We start from the raw sequence: 14,694 nt of genomic DNA, 5'->3' as shown, positions 1-14,694 counted from the left end.
TAGGATGCAGGTACATACCCAGTGTTTTCCTCTGCTCCAAGGTGCTCTGAAGTTCCTTCGACACTAAAATGTATCCGTTAAATTAATCTGGTTTGTAAGATGTTGCCTTCAGTGTCCCCAAACCCAAAAGCAGCACTTCTGCTGCCCCAGGGGTTTGGTTGGTTGGGTTTGGGTTTTTTTTTTTCTTTTTCCTACATTTATGTGGCTCTGCAGACATGTGCTACATCAACAGGCTCAAACTGCTGGGCACCTTCCCGCACCCTCCAGGCACTCCCTGTCCCCAGTTGGTCTTCATAGATATTGAAGAAGTTTGGGGAAGCATGGGGGGTTATTTTATTATTTGTGTATTCTTGTATTATTTTATACTTTATTATTTTTGTTATTTTTACTTTATTATTTTATAGTGTTAATTTTATTATTTTATTAAAATTTAATCAAAATCTGCTCAGAAAAATTACTGTCCCACCTTCCTTCTTCCTTGGCCCTCCATCCCATTTCTGCACCCTGTCTGCTGGGCAGGTGCCCTGGGGAGGAGAAAGGGATTGCCAGCCCTCCACTTGCTTTTACTTCACTGCAGTTAATAGATGGCAGACAACCGATAGCATCAGCCATGCTTTGAAATTATATTCTGGTGAGATCACTCCAATATGGCTTTTAGAATAAAAGGAGCTGATAAGAGATGATGGCAGAGGTCCCTAAATTAAGTGGGGGGGATGGCAGGAACGAGTGTGGGATGGGGATGGCACAGCCGGGGCATACAGGGATGGCTTGGGTTGCTCCCTTCAGACCAGAGTGTATATGTTTCTTTTGGAAGACCCCAATAAATTGTTTTCAAGGCTAATAATTAAAATAAGAGGATCGATACGGTTGTCACAAAGGGAGAGCATTGCACACCAAAAATGGGGCAGCAGGGGGAAGGTGGGACCTGCAGAAACATCCAGTATTTTATGAGCTGATCGCACTTGAGCGCCTGCATCCCTGGGCTGATGCTGCTTTCCCCCTTCTTGCCTGGCATCCCATCGAATTCCCATTTTGAAGGTCTGCGGCGATGCCACTGGCACAAACCAAGTCGTTAAGCGTGGTTGAGGTCTTAGAGTTCAATTTTTTGCTCTTTCTCAAAGGCAACAATCTGCTGGGCCATGCTGAGTGCAGGGGGGTGGATATTTTTAGCTGCTTTCTTCCGAAATATCAGCTGGGTGGCTGGGGTTTGGGTTGCATGACGCAACACGGTGGGACCGTGCGTCAGCTGGAAGGGCTGAAAGGCAGGAAGAAACTGGGGAAAAAGCAGATTGAGAAGTCCTGGAGAAGCCGCAGTGCTGTTGTGCTGAGCGCTCCCACACCCCAGCACCCACCAACTTGTGTTTAAAAACAAACCCAAAAGTCCTACTTGTCAAACAAAAACAACTTTAAAAAAATTCTGGATTTTTTTTTTTTTTGTTCTTGTGTGTTTCAAATTACAGAAGTTCCTGAAAGGGAAGTTTATTGGTTTCAGGTGCTATTTTGGGGGCTTCTTTAACTCAAAAAAAAAAGGCTTTATTGCCTAGCCGAGGCTCTGGCAGCTGCTGGCCCTGCTCTGCCCCTGGCTCTTTGGTTCCGTTGGCATTTTGGAGCCCACCAGCCCGTGCAGGCAAGTTGTCACACCTCGTGCTCTCCATTTATCTTTGCCATGACTCATGTTGGGAGCTCATTGCCTGCCGAAACCCGGTGACCTTGGCACGACAACAGGGAAGACAAACGCTGCCCCACCGGCAACATGCAGCAGTGCAGAGCGCCGACGGGATCTCGCCTCTGAGCACACGATTGGCCATCGCCAGTTGGCCATGGCCAAGATCACAGGTGGTCATGGCCCAGGTTGTCCGTGGCCAAGACCACCAATAGTCATGGCCCAGTTTGGCAGCCATGGCCAAGCTTGAGGGTGGTCAGGGCCCAGGTTGGCCATGGTCCTGGTTGACTGTGGCCAAGTCCGAGGTGGTCATGGCCCAGGTTCACCAAAGATGCATCATCTGGATCCTCCCCAAGAGACAGGCCCTTTCTTTCTGTGGTCTTAAATTTTTGCTTTAGTAACTAATTAAAACCACACACAATTTTGTTTTAAGGATGTCAAACTTCCTTTATTCCTTGAAAAGGGGAAAAAAAAAAGATTTGCTCATGGAAAAAGCCATCTGAAGGCCTCACTGCCACAAAGCCCCATGTCCATAAGGAAAGAAGCCTTTCTACCTCACCCCCTCCCCACTCATGACTGCTTTGTGCACACACTGTTGAGGACACACAAGACCTCAGCCCATCCCTGTTCGAAACCAACCCAGAACCTTCCCACATCCCTTAAACCGTCTGCCTCGGGAATGATGAGCAACCAAAGCCAACAATGAGATCCCCAGTTGGGTGCTAACGTCGTGGGTTGCACTCACTGGCAGGGGTGGGGGGGCACACAAGCCAAAGCACCCATCAGATGTGGGCTGACCATCGTGGCTTTGACAGAGCCACGCCGTGGCCATCCAGTGCCACGGGAGTGCCAGCGCCATGCTGCTAGACTCTCAATAGATACATTTTTTTTTTTCTTTTTTCCAATGACTCGCATCTGACCTTTCAAACACCTGTTCAGCCTTAAACAGCTAAAAATACCCACTGAGCTTTGCATTTGATTTTCATATTGCAACAAAGCTCACTGTTTCCAGCAGGTTTTCTCGTGTTTCTGGCAGGTTCTAGGATGGTCGACCTCTCCTCAGGTCAAACCCAGCATAGATGGGGATCAGAAGTGGCTGGCTGCAGACAGGGTTGCTCAGGCTGCCCCGACACAGGGCTGGGGAGGGCCCTAGAAGCAATAAGGGGGCATTACAGATGCTATAACAGGGCTGGGCATACATTTATATGGTGGTAGGACCAATGGGACCTTCCCACTGCCCACCAGCAAGGGCTCTTCAAGGTGCCTGCAAGCCCCTACCTACTCTCTGGCTGCCCTTCCCAAGCATCCCAAACCTATTCTGTGTCTTTTCTGGGGAGTTTTAAAAATTAAGACCTGCAATGTTTAAGCTACCCTATAAAAGAGACTGTGGGGTTATTCCTGTTGGTGACACCACCGTACCTACAAAAGCTAGTCCTATGGAGCCAAGAAGACCTCGGCTATCGCAGCAAGGGCTTGCTCAGTGCTGTGTGGCTCATTGGGGCCAGGACAGGGTGAGGGCAGCGACCCTCGTGGGGATACAGGGCCTTTTCTTCCCTGATTTGATGAATTTCTCCTTGCCGGCCTTTTGACAGGCTCGTACATTAATTTTCCCAGGAGAGGATGCAGGGAGCCTTTGCTTCCCAGCCTCATGAGCTGTTAATTAAAACATACTTCATCTTGGTGTGATTATGGATGTCGTGCGCCGAGTGAAAAATTTTTTACAAAGACATAATTATCTTGGATATTAATTAGGGGAAATAAAATTGGAAGATGGCGTGATAGACATTCCCTAAGTGGGGGAATGCACACGGCAGCAAACCACAGCTTCCTCAAGCACCCCCTCCGCTACCTGCACCAGCATGCAGCTCCAGCACTAATTGGCTCTAGTTGGCATCCCCATAAAGGCACAGGCTGGAGGAGGGCATGCAAGGAAGGATGTGAAGAGCATAGGAGCAGGAGCAAACGGAAAGGGCAGTGAGAGCCGCATTTCTGCCTCACCGCATCCCAGCGCGGCCCCACACCACGGGATGGCAGTGTACGGCCCCATGTTCAAACAACACAAGGTTTTTCCAAAATCCTTTTTTTCTTTTTAATGAAACACATAAATAAACCCCCTGAGCATCAGAGGAGGAGACACGGGGATGCCGGGGCCCCAGACCTCACCGGGTGCTGGTGGCACAGCATCCCAGCACCCATTCCTCCCGGGGCCAGCAGCAGCGACAGTCATCCCATCAGCCAGGGACCACAGGGGGACAGCCATGAGAGCCTGGCATTAACATTCAAATTACTTATTGGCAGAAATGGGTTTAAAAATAGGTTTTTTATGATAAACAAACTAACCTCACACAGGAAGTGAGCTTCAAATACTAAAAACTAGTATGTTGTAAGAGAGCTGGTAGAACACAGAGCTGCCCCGCAAAACCAAAAAAAACAACCAAAAAAAAAAGCAGCAGTCTTTTTTTTTTTTTTTTTTTTTAATATTTTCTTGGGTTTTTTATGTTTTCTCTCCTGTCATGGGGAAAAGGGGACAATTGCGGGGAGAAAGGGCAGGGAGACCCCGTGCTGCTGGGGAATGAGATAATTTCTTCTCTACTCTATTTGACTAAAATAAAGGCAAAGCCCGGTGATGCGCAACCAACTTCGCGACGTGAACTCTGTGTTTTAGCGTGCCTGGACTTCAAAAAGCGTTTGTTTCTGCTGCTGAAAAGGTTAAGCAGTTTTCCTACCGAAACCCTGAGTGTGGGCTGTGAAAGAACATGTTAATGAAGAAAATTTCCCCAGGGCTGCTCTTTTATTATCACCAAAGCCATCGAGTTTCAGTTTGAGTTATTTGTATTTATTTATAAAAACAAAGATTAAATAAGTAGAACAAAAACAAAAACCTCATCCTAATTTCAAACAAAGAATTCCCCCCCCCCCCCCAGCAGGTAGCTGCAGGCTGTTTTCCCCTTGCTTAGAGAAAAAAACCATGAGTTACCAGCGTGCTTCATGTGAAATATATTTAAGGTTAAAAAAAACCCAACCCAACCCATTCAACTGCCCTCGTTGGCTGCAAAAATGAAGATGTAAAAGTCACCAGGCTGGGGGAGTATGGTGCAGCCGCACCAGGCATATGCAGGCAGGGGCTGCCTTCACTGGGAGATGCTGGCAGCTCTGCCCTGCCCAGCAGCAGCCTGGCCACTGAGTTCAGCCATGGTTTGGTGAGGGAACATCTGATTTAAGAGAAGAAAAAAAAAAAAGGCATTTCTCTTTTCATGTGTTTTCACTTCCATCACAAGAGAACTGGTTAAAAAAACACACCAAAAAAAAGCCCTTCAGTGGTCTTGTAGCCTTTAACGTGTTGTTTTTCTACATATTTTATGTTGTTGGCTTTTGTTATCAGTCTCATCTGCAATTTGTGGCCAATTCTGTCATGCTTTAGGCAGACATCTTGTTCCCAAAACTGTTTGCAACCTTTCAGCAAAGGTACAGCCTCAAATACAGGCAGAGAAAAGCCACAGCACAACGAGAAAAAGGGCAGATTTAACCCCAGAATGATCATTTGGTCAAATTTTTGTCCCAAAGGCAGGGATGAGCCCCAAGGCAGTGATGGGCAGCGCCGAGCCAGCCCCAGCCCACCTCCCTGCCCTTCCCGAGCATCTTCCCTTTAATTTGAATTATTCGCGTTTCCCCATCCCAGGAGATGCCAAACCCATCCCAATATAACCCACTGGATTTTCCCCGATCCCAAACAGTGTTTTCCACTGTATTTTCCCAGCCATCAGCACGAAGCCATCCCAGACATCCTGGCTGAGTCCTCCTTTTCTAAGCGCGGCGTGGATTAAATCAGTTGAGCTGTTATTTACCACCGAAAACAAACGCCACCAACCTAGCACCTATTCGATATTAATAGCGAAACCAAAAAAGCAAATTAATACCGCAGGATGAGGGCATTTTTAAAAAAATATAATAAAAGCCATCCAAGTGCCAGAGAGCAAAGCCTGACAGCGGGAGCTGATTTTGGCCACTTCCAGCCCTCGTGGACCAGAGGGACTTAAATTTGGCATTTTTTGGGGGTGGTTAAACTGAAAGGAAAGGCTTGCAGCCATCCCCCACGCCGGCTCGTCAGAGTTTATGGCCAGGGCAGCACAATGCTCTTCTGGGCTGCCAGAGAGGGAAGTGATGTGCCGCATCCCCAGCGAACCCCCGGCTTTGAATTAACCAATTTTGGGGTTTTTCAAAGAATTAGCACACCCGGCGGGGCTGCCCGGCTGGGGGAGGAATGAGACATTGTGAAACCCAGCTCCTTTTCCTGAGGCTGCCGCTGCCGTCAGCGCCGGAGCCCAAGCCCTGCCCGAAAAAAAGCTCAAACGGTTTCCCAAAGCAGAGGCGCCAAAGGAGCACTCGCCCCTTGCCAGGAGCTGGCCACAATTTCGGCCTCCCCGGCACGGGGCACAGCTACTGGCTGCCCCCCCGGGAAGGGCTGCCTTCCTCTGCTGGACCACCACAGCCCTGAGCCTCTGCCCCCTGGGATGCTTAGAGAGGGGGGTCCTGCCACCCTGCTCCCCCCCCAACCAAATTGCCCCCCTATTTACACCAGACACAAATACATGTATTTTTTTGGCCAGAATATATATATATACACGTATTTTAAAGTCAATCTCTCAGGGCTCTCCCAATGCTCTCTCCACTTCCTGTGACAAAACAAAACACGCTTCGTTTGAAACTTATTCTTCCTCTATTTAGCACCAAGAAATAATGACCAAAAGCACCCCAAAAAACCCACGCTGCACCCCAGTCTTCCCCTGCGACCGCTGCCCCCTTTCCGTGCCTTCACCCCCTGTGCAGAGGATGGAGCCGGGCTGCCGAGCTGCAATAGCATCAGCCACACAAAGAATCACTTATCAAAATATTTAATTTAAAATCTCGCCCGCGGAGGGCTGGATGTCAAGCTGAAGGTGAATTTCCACTTCACTATTTTCGTCCCGCTGTTGTTCAAGTCAAACGCTCTCCCCCTCCACGTCATCATTTAAAAACCAGAGTTAAAAAGCAGCTAAAATAGGTAGGGTTCGATAAATTCGTATTTTGACTCATCCATTTCTCTGTGTCATGATTAAACACCCCATCGGTCACAGTAATATTTGCCGCTTGGCGAAGGGGAGCATTTGTAAGCACTTGTAAGATTGAGAAAAAATCATTTTAGTTTGACTCATGTGGAAAGAGTGAAACACAGAGAGTGCCCTGAAATTGGGCTACGCACCAGGCTTTTACTACACCATTTACCACACGTGAAGAAAACAGAATATTGGACAATTTCAGCCACTAATTTAACAGCATTTCTAGGCAGCCATGGTCTGCAGAGTCCCCCTCGGAAAACACACACAGTTTTGCTGCCATTTGAGCATCACTGGGCAGCCGGATAAAAGAAGATGGGGGAAAAATGAATTTGTGGTTGATCTGATTTTGCTTCATCACAGTTTTTCAAATGATGCTTTGTCTGTTCAAGGGGGGATCATCTACGTTGGCCAGAGATGAGTTTTATGCAAAGCCGATAAAATGGTAACAACTGGCTTGAAAATAAAACCCGCCTGGAAAATCATACAGGGATTTTCAGGTGAATTTGGCAATTTGCCTCTCTGAGAATTAATCTGAAAAAAAAATAATTAATAAATGAGGCCCAGGAGGAATGTTGGGGGCTGGTCACTGTCATGTGCTGGGTGAAACCTAAGCCTGGAGAGCAGAAAATGGGAGTATTTTGTGCCCTGGCCCCCAGCAAGGAGAGCTCCCACAGGAAATCCCACCCCCTCTCCAGCAGGATAGTGGGAACACTGATCCCCTCTTGGGCTGCATCCTGCCTGGGTGCTCCTGGCATCCCCGGCACATCGCCCAGCTCAGCCTCTCGCTGCCGCCTCAGCCAGGAGATGCCAATCTTTTCATCAAAGCTCGCTGAAAACAAAACTGAGAAATAGCTTGTGGTTTGACAAGAATGTATTTACATAAAAATATATTTTTTAAAAAAACCTTTGGGGATGGTGAAAGAAGGCACTCACAGTGTTTGTGAGGTCCCTGACATTTAAGCGTGGCTCGCCGAGCGTGGCAACCTCACGTGTTACCCACGCTGAGCCCCACATGGGAGCCGCCACCAAAGCTCCTCCTCAGGCCCGGCTTAAATTTAGAAAGGCTTTTTATTATTTATCTCCCCATCGCATCGCATCGCATCCCTTGACAGACAGGACAAATAGGGGCCATCAGGAGGAGCAAGGAGTTAACTCCCAGGCATGCATAAGATAAGGAGCCACATCCATTTCCATACATTCCAGATCAAAAAGCCAGGCAGAGCTTAAAAAAAAGAACCAAACAACCCCAAAAAAACAACCCAAAGCTGGGCTTTTGGCTGCTCCCCTGCTGCCAGCCATGGCACTTTGCTCATTCACTCGGCACCATGATGGTACATGTCAAATACAAGCGTACTTTTATTTATTCCCAATCCTTGCCTTTGTTTGCAGTGCTTATATTTATTTGCAGTGCATGTATTTGTTTGCAAGGCTTGCCTTTGTTGGCAATATTGTATTTATTTGCAATGCGTGTATTTGTTTGTAAGCACCAAATTCTTCGCTTTCCAAAAAAAAAAAAAAAAAAGTGAGAAGGTATTGCCCGTTCCCAGCCAGGGCTGCTCTCCGTGCCATGCCTGATGCTGGCCGGGCCTCAAATCGTGGGGTGTCGCCGGCGAGCACCCTGCCCTGGCTGTACAGCCCGGTGGTTTCTTTCAGCAAGCCTTTTCCCTCTTTTCTGAGTCATTCTGAGATCGCTCAACATCTCTAGTACACAGGCAGTGAAAACGCGCTTTTAGAGCCCAACTCGGCAGTCAGTCGGTGTAGCGGCACGCGCTGGGCACGCTTTGCTGTCTGCCGGCGCAGGCTCCCCGCCACGCCGGTGCTCAGTTTTCCCTGTGTCCCAGCAAACGTCTGCTGTACAGTGGCACCTCCAGTGAGCCCTTACGACCAGCACTGAGCTCAAGGAAACACAAAATCAGCTTTGAAACCCTCCCATCGAGCGGCACCTCCAAGGTCCTGAAGTGCCAAAATCCTCGAGACGTGTGGCCGCAGCTTTGTGCTCAGCAGCATCCCTTCCATACCCTCAGCATCCCTTCCATACCCTCAGCATCCCTTCCGTACCCTCAGCATCCCTTCCATACCCTCAGCATCCCTTCCGTACCCTCAGCATCCCTTCCTACCCTCAGCATCCCTTCCGTACCCTCAGCATCCCTTCCTACCCTCAGCATCCCTTCCGTACCCTCAGCATCCCTTCCTACCCTCAGCATCCCTTCCGTACCCTCAGCATCCCTTCCGTACCCTCAGCATCCCTTCCTACCCTCAGCATCCCTTCCATACCCTCAGCATCCCTTCCGTACCCTCAGCATCCCTTCCATACCCTCAGCATCCCTTCCTACCCTCAGCATCCCTTCCATACCCTCAGCATCCCTTCCTACCCTCAGCATCCCTTCCTACCCTCAGCATCCCTTCCGTACCCTCAGCATCCCTTCCTACCCTCAGCATCCCTTCCTACCCTCAGCATCCCTTCCATACCCTCAGCATCCCTTCCGTACCCTCAGCATCCCTTCCATACCCTCAGCATCCCTTCCTACCCTCAGCATCCCTTCCGTACCCTCAGCATCCCTTCCTACCCTCAGCATCCCTTCCTACCCTCAGCATCCCTTCCGTACCCTCAGCATCCCTTCCTACCCTCAGCATCCCTTCCTACCCTCAGCATCCCTTCCGTACCCTCAGCATCCCTTCCTACCCTCAGCATCCCTTCCTACCCTCAGCATCCCTTCCGTACCCTCAGCATCCCTTCCATACCCTCAGCATCCCTTCCTACCCTCAGCATCCCTTCCATACCCTCAGCATCCCTTCCGTACCCTCAGCATCCCTTCCATACCCTCAGCATCCCTTCCTACCCTCAGCATCCCTTCCGTACCCTCAGCATCCCTTCCTACCCTCAGCATCCCTTCCTACCCTCAGCATCCCTTCCGTACCCTCAGCATCCCTTCCTACCCTCAGCATCCCTTCCTACCCTCAGCATCCCTTCCATACCCTCAGCATCCCTTCCGTACCCTCAGCATCCCTTCCATACCCTCAGCATCCCTTCCTACCCTCAGCATCCCTTCCGTACCCTCAGCATCCCTTCCTACCCTCAGCATCCCTTCCTACCCTCAGCATCCCTTCCGTACCCTCAGCATCCCTTCCTACCCTCAGCATCCCTTCTATACCCTCAGCATCCCTCCCGCACCCCCGGCATCCCTCCCGCACCCCCAGCATCCCTCCCATGCTTCATCCCAGCACATGCCCCCTTTCGGGAAGCAGGCAATGACGGTCCCAGGAGCCCTCGAGACTGGGCCCTTGGGGAAATTTTGGGGCAGGGGGTGGGGGACCCTGGTGCTGCCAGCCCCTCCGACACTCCCGCCTGGGTGCAGGCAGCTGCCTCCGCGCTGTTCTGGCTGAACCACCCCGACAGCGACTGGGTGCTGGTGGGCATTTGGGATGCCAAGCCCAGGGAAACTGGCCTGAAACACTCATTTCAGACAAGGCTACGCAAATAAATGGCGTATCAGGCTAAACCCTCCCACTCGGGGTCAAACCACAGCCCGTTATGGGTGGTGAGCGCCGTACTGGGCCCCACTCCCCAAACCCCAATGCCTTGCCTCACAGCCAAAGGGGGAGGTGGGGGTCCTGGAAAGGTTGCCCTCTCCAAAGCCCCCAGTGCCAGCGCTGCTCTGGAGCCCTCTCTTGCTTCAGCTCTCCCATGAAAAAGCCCTTGCTCCGCACTTCTGCTGCATCAGAGTAGCTGCTGGAAGCTACAAATCACTTCTGTCAGCTGGGGAATGGGGCTCACTGGCCTGGCTCCTCCGCTGTTGTTATTGCAGGATAACATCGCTGCTGGCATCAAGCACCTGCAGCAAACCACCCAAACCCTCCGCCTGGAGCAGGAGCCGAGCCTCCAGTCTCCTGCTGCCACTGCCTTTCCCAGTGGAGCATCACTGCAGCACGCGAGCACGATGGCAGCGCAGCCGTAGAAAATATTTACATGTAATAAGGTGGATGGATGGCAACTACCTCGAAAGCACCCGCTTCGTCTCACCAGGGTGCCAAGGGAGCTGGTGACACCCTGTCCCCCTCCCTCTCTCGCAGGGCTTTGACAGGGCGCCAGGGCTTGAGAAATATCAGAACTAGAAAAAAAACCAAACCCTGTGTCTCCGCCTGTGCCCAGCAACCACCCAGCCCTAAAGAAACGGTGATGCCAAGGTCTTGGCACCGCGGGTCACAGTGTCACTGCTCATGAGCAAGAGTGAAATCAGGGGAAATCTAACAAGCGGAGAGCTTGCATCAGGGCGGACAGTACGTGTGTGCTCACCCGGGCACGCCTGGCCACCCAGTTCCCAATTGTTCTCCTTTTTTAACAGCCCCTGTGCTGAAGCCAAGGGTCAACAGAGCTGGGTGCGAGCTGGGGTGCAGGGCCAGGCCCAGGTGAGGTTTGGGGGGGCTCTGCCTGGCTGCCGGGTGGGACACAGCTGCACTGCGGTGGGGAGCAGGGGGCCCCTTCCCACTGCCACAACGGGAGAATGTGGAAAAGAGGGAAAAAAATGGGGAAAATGCCAAAAGTAGGGAGAATGTGGAAAAGAGGGAAAATGGGGAAAAATGCCAAAAGTAGGGAGAATGTGGAAAAGAGGGGAAAAAAATGGGGAAAATGCCAAAAGTAGGGAGAATGTGGAAAAGAGGGAAAATGGGGAAAAATGCCAAAAGTAGGGAGAATGTGGAAAAGAGGGGAAAAAAATGGGGAAAATGCCAAAAGTAGGGAGAATGTGGAAAAGAGGGAAAATGGGGAAAAATGCCAAAAGTAGTGAAGATATGTTGAAAATGTGGAAAATGTTGAAAATATTGAAAATACTAGAAAATACTTAAAATGGTGAAGATGGTGAAAATGTTGAAAACACTGAAAATACTGAAAATATTAAAAATATGTAAATTGTTGAAAATATTGACAATATTAAAATATTTTAAAATAAATTATTGAAATTATGAAAATGTTGAATATAATGGAAAATGTTGAAAATATTGACAATATTAAAATATTTTAAAATACTTTAAATTATTGAAATTATGAAAATGTTGAAAATAATATGTTGAAAATATTGACAATATTAAAAATATTTTAAAATATTTTAAATTATGAAAATGGTGAAAATATTGAAGATATTTAAGATGCTGCGGCGACTGGGTGTTGGTGCGGGCTCAGGTGCTGGGCAAGGAGCGGCGCCCGGGGGGTCCCCGCGCTCCTGGCGCGGAGCGGCGCGGATCTCGGCGCGGCTCTGATCTGATCTGATCCGATCTCCCCGGCGCGGCGCGGCTGCGGGCCGGGTTATTTCCTTTTTACCAACCCCCCCTGCAGCCCTCAGCGGGAACTGCCCCGCGCAGAAAGTGCTGGAAAACGGAGTTTTTCAAAAAGCAGCCCCCAAACCCCATCAACTAAACCCAAAGCGGCCTTTTCTCTTTTTTTTTTTTTTTCCCCCCGATGTCAAAATAATATTTTTCTTTTTAAATTAAAACCCCAACGGGTTTAATTTATAAGGCCATATGCTACCTTTGCACATGAAAAATGCCTAATTGTTTTATTTAATGACAGTATTTGGAGCGGAGGGTGCAACATAAGCCAGGACTAACAGAGCACAACTTTAAACAGGAATAACTGCAACTGTCTCAGGTCTAAGCTGCTGCTGCCCATGTTTTCCCAAGCACACCAACATGCTGCCCAAAACCCCTTATTTCAAGGTTTGCATCAGGAGAATATAATAGAGTAGCTGTGTGTAACTGAAACTAATGGGGGGAAAAAAAGAAAATTAAAATCTGACAGTCTGGAACAAATGAGGTGAACCAGGAAAATGCATCCAAAGAAGAGTCACTGCATTCCTCCACCATTTAAAAATATGCATGTCAGAAAAATATGTGCATCAGAAAATACTTCTATCAGAAAAAAAAAAAAAATTATATCAGAAAATGAAGGGAATAATTCAGATATCAATCAGAAAATTAAGGGAATAATTTAGATATCACTCATTATACGAAGGGAATAACCCAGCACCATGCACCATTTCAAACAGGTTTCCCAGCCTGTGTCAGTTCAGAAAAGAGCCACAACTCTGCTGCAGTAAAAGCCAGATTTGATGCTCCGAGTCCCTCCAACTTTCCCCATTTTGGGATCACCGAGCACGGATGGCACAGGACCCATCCCGGGCTGGCAGGAGGATGAGGAGCTGGAGCTGGACGGGCTTTGCTGAACCATGGGCATCGTGTGCCTGATTTTATTTTACAATACTGAAAGTAAGAAAAAAAAAGGATTTTGAGGGTTTTGCAAAGCTCTGCTGCTGGCTTGTGGCTTTGGGAATGACTTTTTGGGATGTTTTGGGGATTCCTATGGGTTGAGCAAAGGGGGAGCAGCACAGCACAGCATGGGCAAGCATCCTTCTCCCCCTGCCTAAACCTGCGAGCAGCACCCGGCGCAAAAAAAATACCAGCGTATTTTTGCACTTTGCTTTCTTTACCAGGAATCTCTGAAAATCCCCAACCCTGCTCGCAGACAGTAATTTCTCCCATCGCTGAAGACAACATCCTTAAAAAGTAGTTTAGTTTTTTCAAAACTTGCGACTTGGATGTCCTGTTTTTTCTAGTGACCAAATTTCTGACGCACGCAAGAGGAGACGGCAGCCGCCCGCCGCTGGCTGCAGTGGCTGTCAGTCCCACAAATGTGAATTTTACTACATTTAAAAACAAACACTCCGAGTAGGAATTAAATTCTTGATGTTCCTAGATACCAGACCATCAAACCTGCCGCATACATGGTTGATAAATGTGAATTTTTAAAATATGGCATGAAATAACAATATGAAAATATAGAAGATTTTCTGCGTTGGTAGAAAAAAAATATATTTACCGATTGCTCAAAGCAGTGCAACAGTCAGAGAACAGACCTGCCTTATTTTGATGCTGTGAGTGTGGTGGAAGAGCCCAGCGAGTACAGGGAAGGCTGCCTTCATACTGGGAGTTGGTCCCAAGTGACAAATATTTTTTTAAAAAAATTAAATCCCTAAAATCTGGAAGGCCCCAAACTGCTGGAAAGCCACACACCACAGCCCTTCCCGCTGGAGCACCTCGGCGAAGGCCAGCGCGGCGGTGGCGGGGAGAGCGGCCGGGTGGGTGATGGGGCTGCAGCCACCCTTCTTCCCAGCCGGCTGCCTCCTGCCTGCTGGCAGCTTGCAGGCAGGGGTGCAGGCAGCGCGTTGGCGGGGGCTAGGCTGGAGCACTGCTTTGACGCTCAGAGAGAAACCCCCACCTACGGCGAGCATTAGTTTCAGTTTTGAGGCGCGACAAACGGCGGAGTACGAGCTCTTTCCTCCGGCACCGGGCTGCAGGGTGGCCGGGGAGAGGGACGGCGCCAGGCCCCTGACAGAGGTTTAATCGTCTGGTTCATCTCAGTTCTTTAAATCAATTCCCCTGTAAGTTCTCACGAAGGAGCAGTTCCTGTTTCTCCGTCTCAGCCATGACCACGCTTTTTTCTGCCCAGACTCGGGCACAGCCCTCATCCCTGCAGCTCCCCCGGGTGCCTCCGTTACAGCCCCACAGAAACCCAGGGATTTAAAAAAATACTCAGCTTTGCTCTAATGCAGAGCATTTTTTATTATTTTTTCTTTAAAAAATTCCCTATGAGCTGAAATTCCCAGGAAATGTTGGGTTTGGAAACCTGGCATCACCAACCCGTGCCCTGCCCCAGGGCTGCAGTGGACTCGGACGATGGAGACCCGGCCAGAGCCGTACCCCCACTGCCATCCCCCGCCACCCCGGAGCCGAGGCGTGCGGAAGCTAAAAGCCGTCCGGTGTTGCTTTACTCCCGCAGACACCATTAACCCCTTTCTCAGCACAATACAACTGCACACTCAGGCTTAAAAGTGGGTTTTGTGGTTGGTTTAAGGATGCCGTGATTAACACGCGCCTTGGTTCAAA

This window comes from Strix aluco, chromosome 3, assembly GCF_031877795.1.
Source record: "Strix aluco isolate bStrAlu1 chromosome 3, bStrAlu1.hap1, whole genome shotgun sequence".
Classification (NCBI taxonomy): Eukaryota; Metazoa; Chordata; class Aves; order Strigiformes; family Strigidae; genus Strix; species Strix aluco.
The sequence above is the reverse complement of the archived record's forward strand: the minus strand, read 5'-3'. Positions refer to the sequence as shown.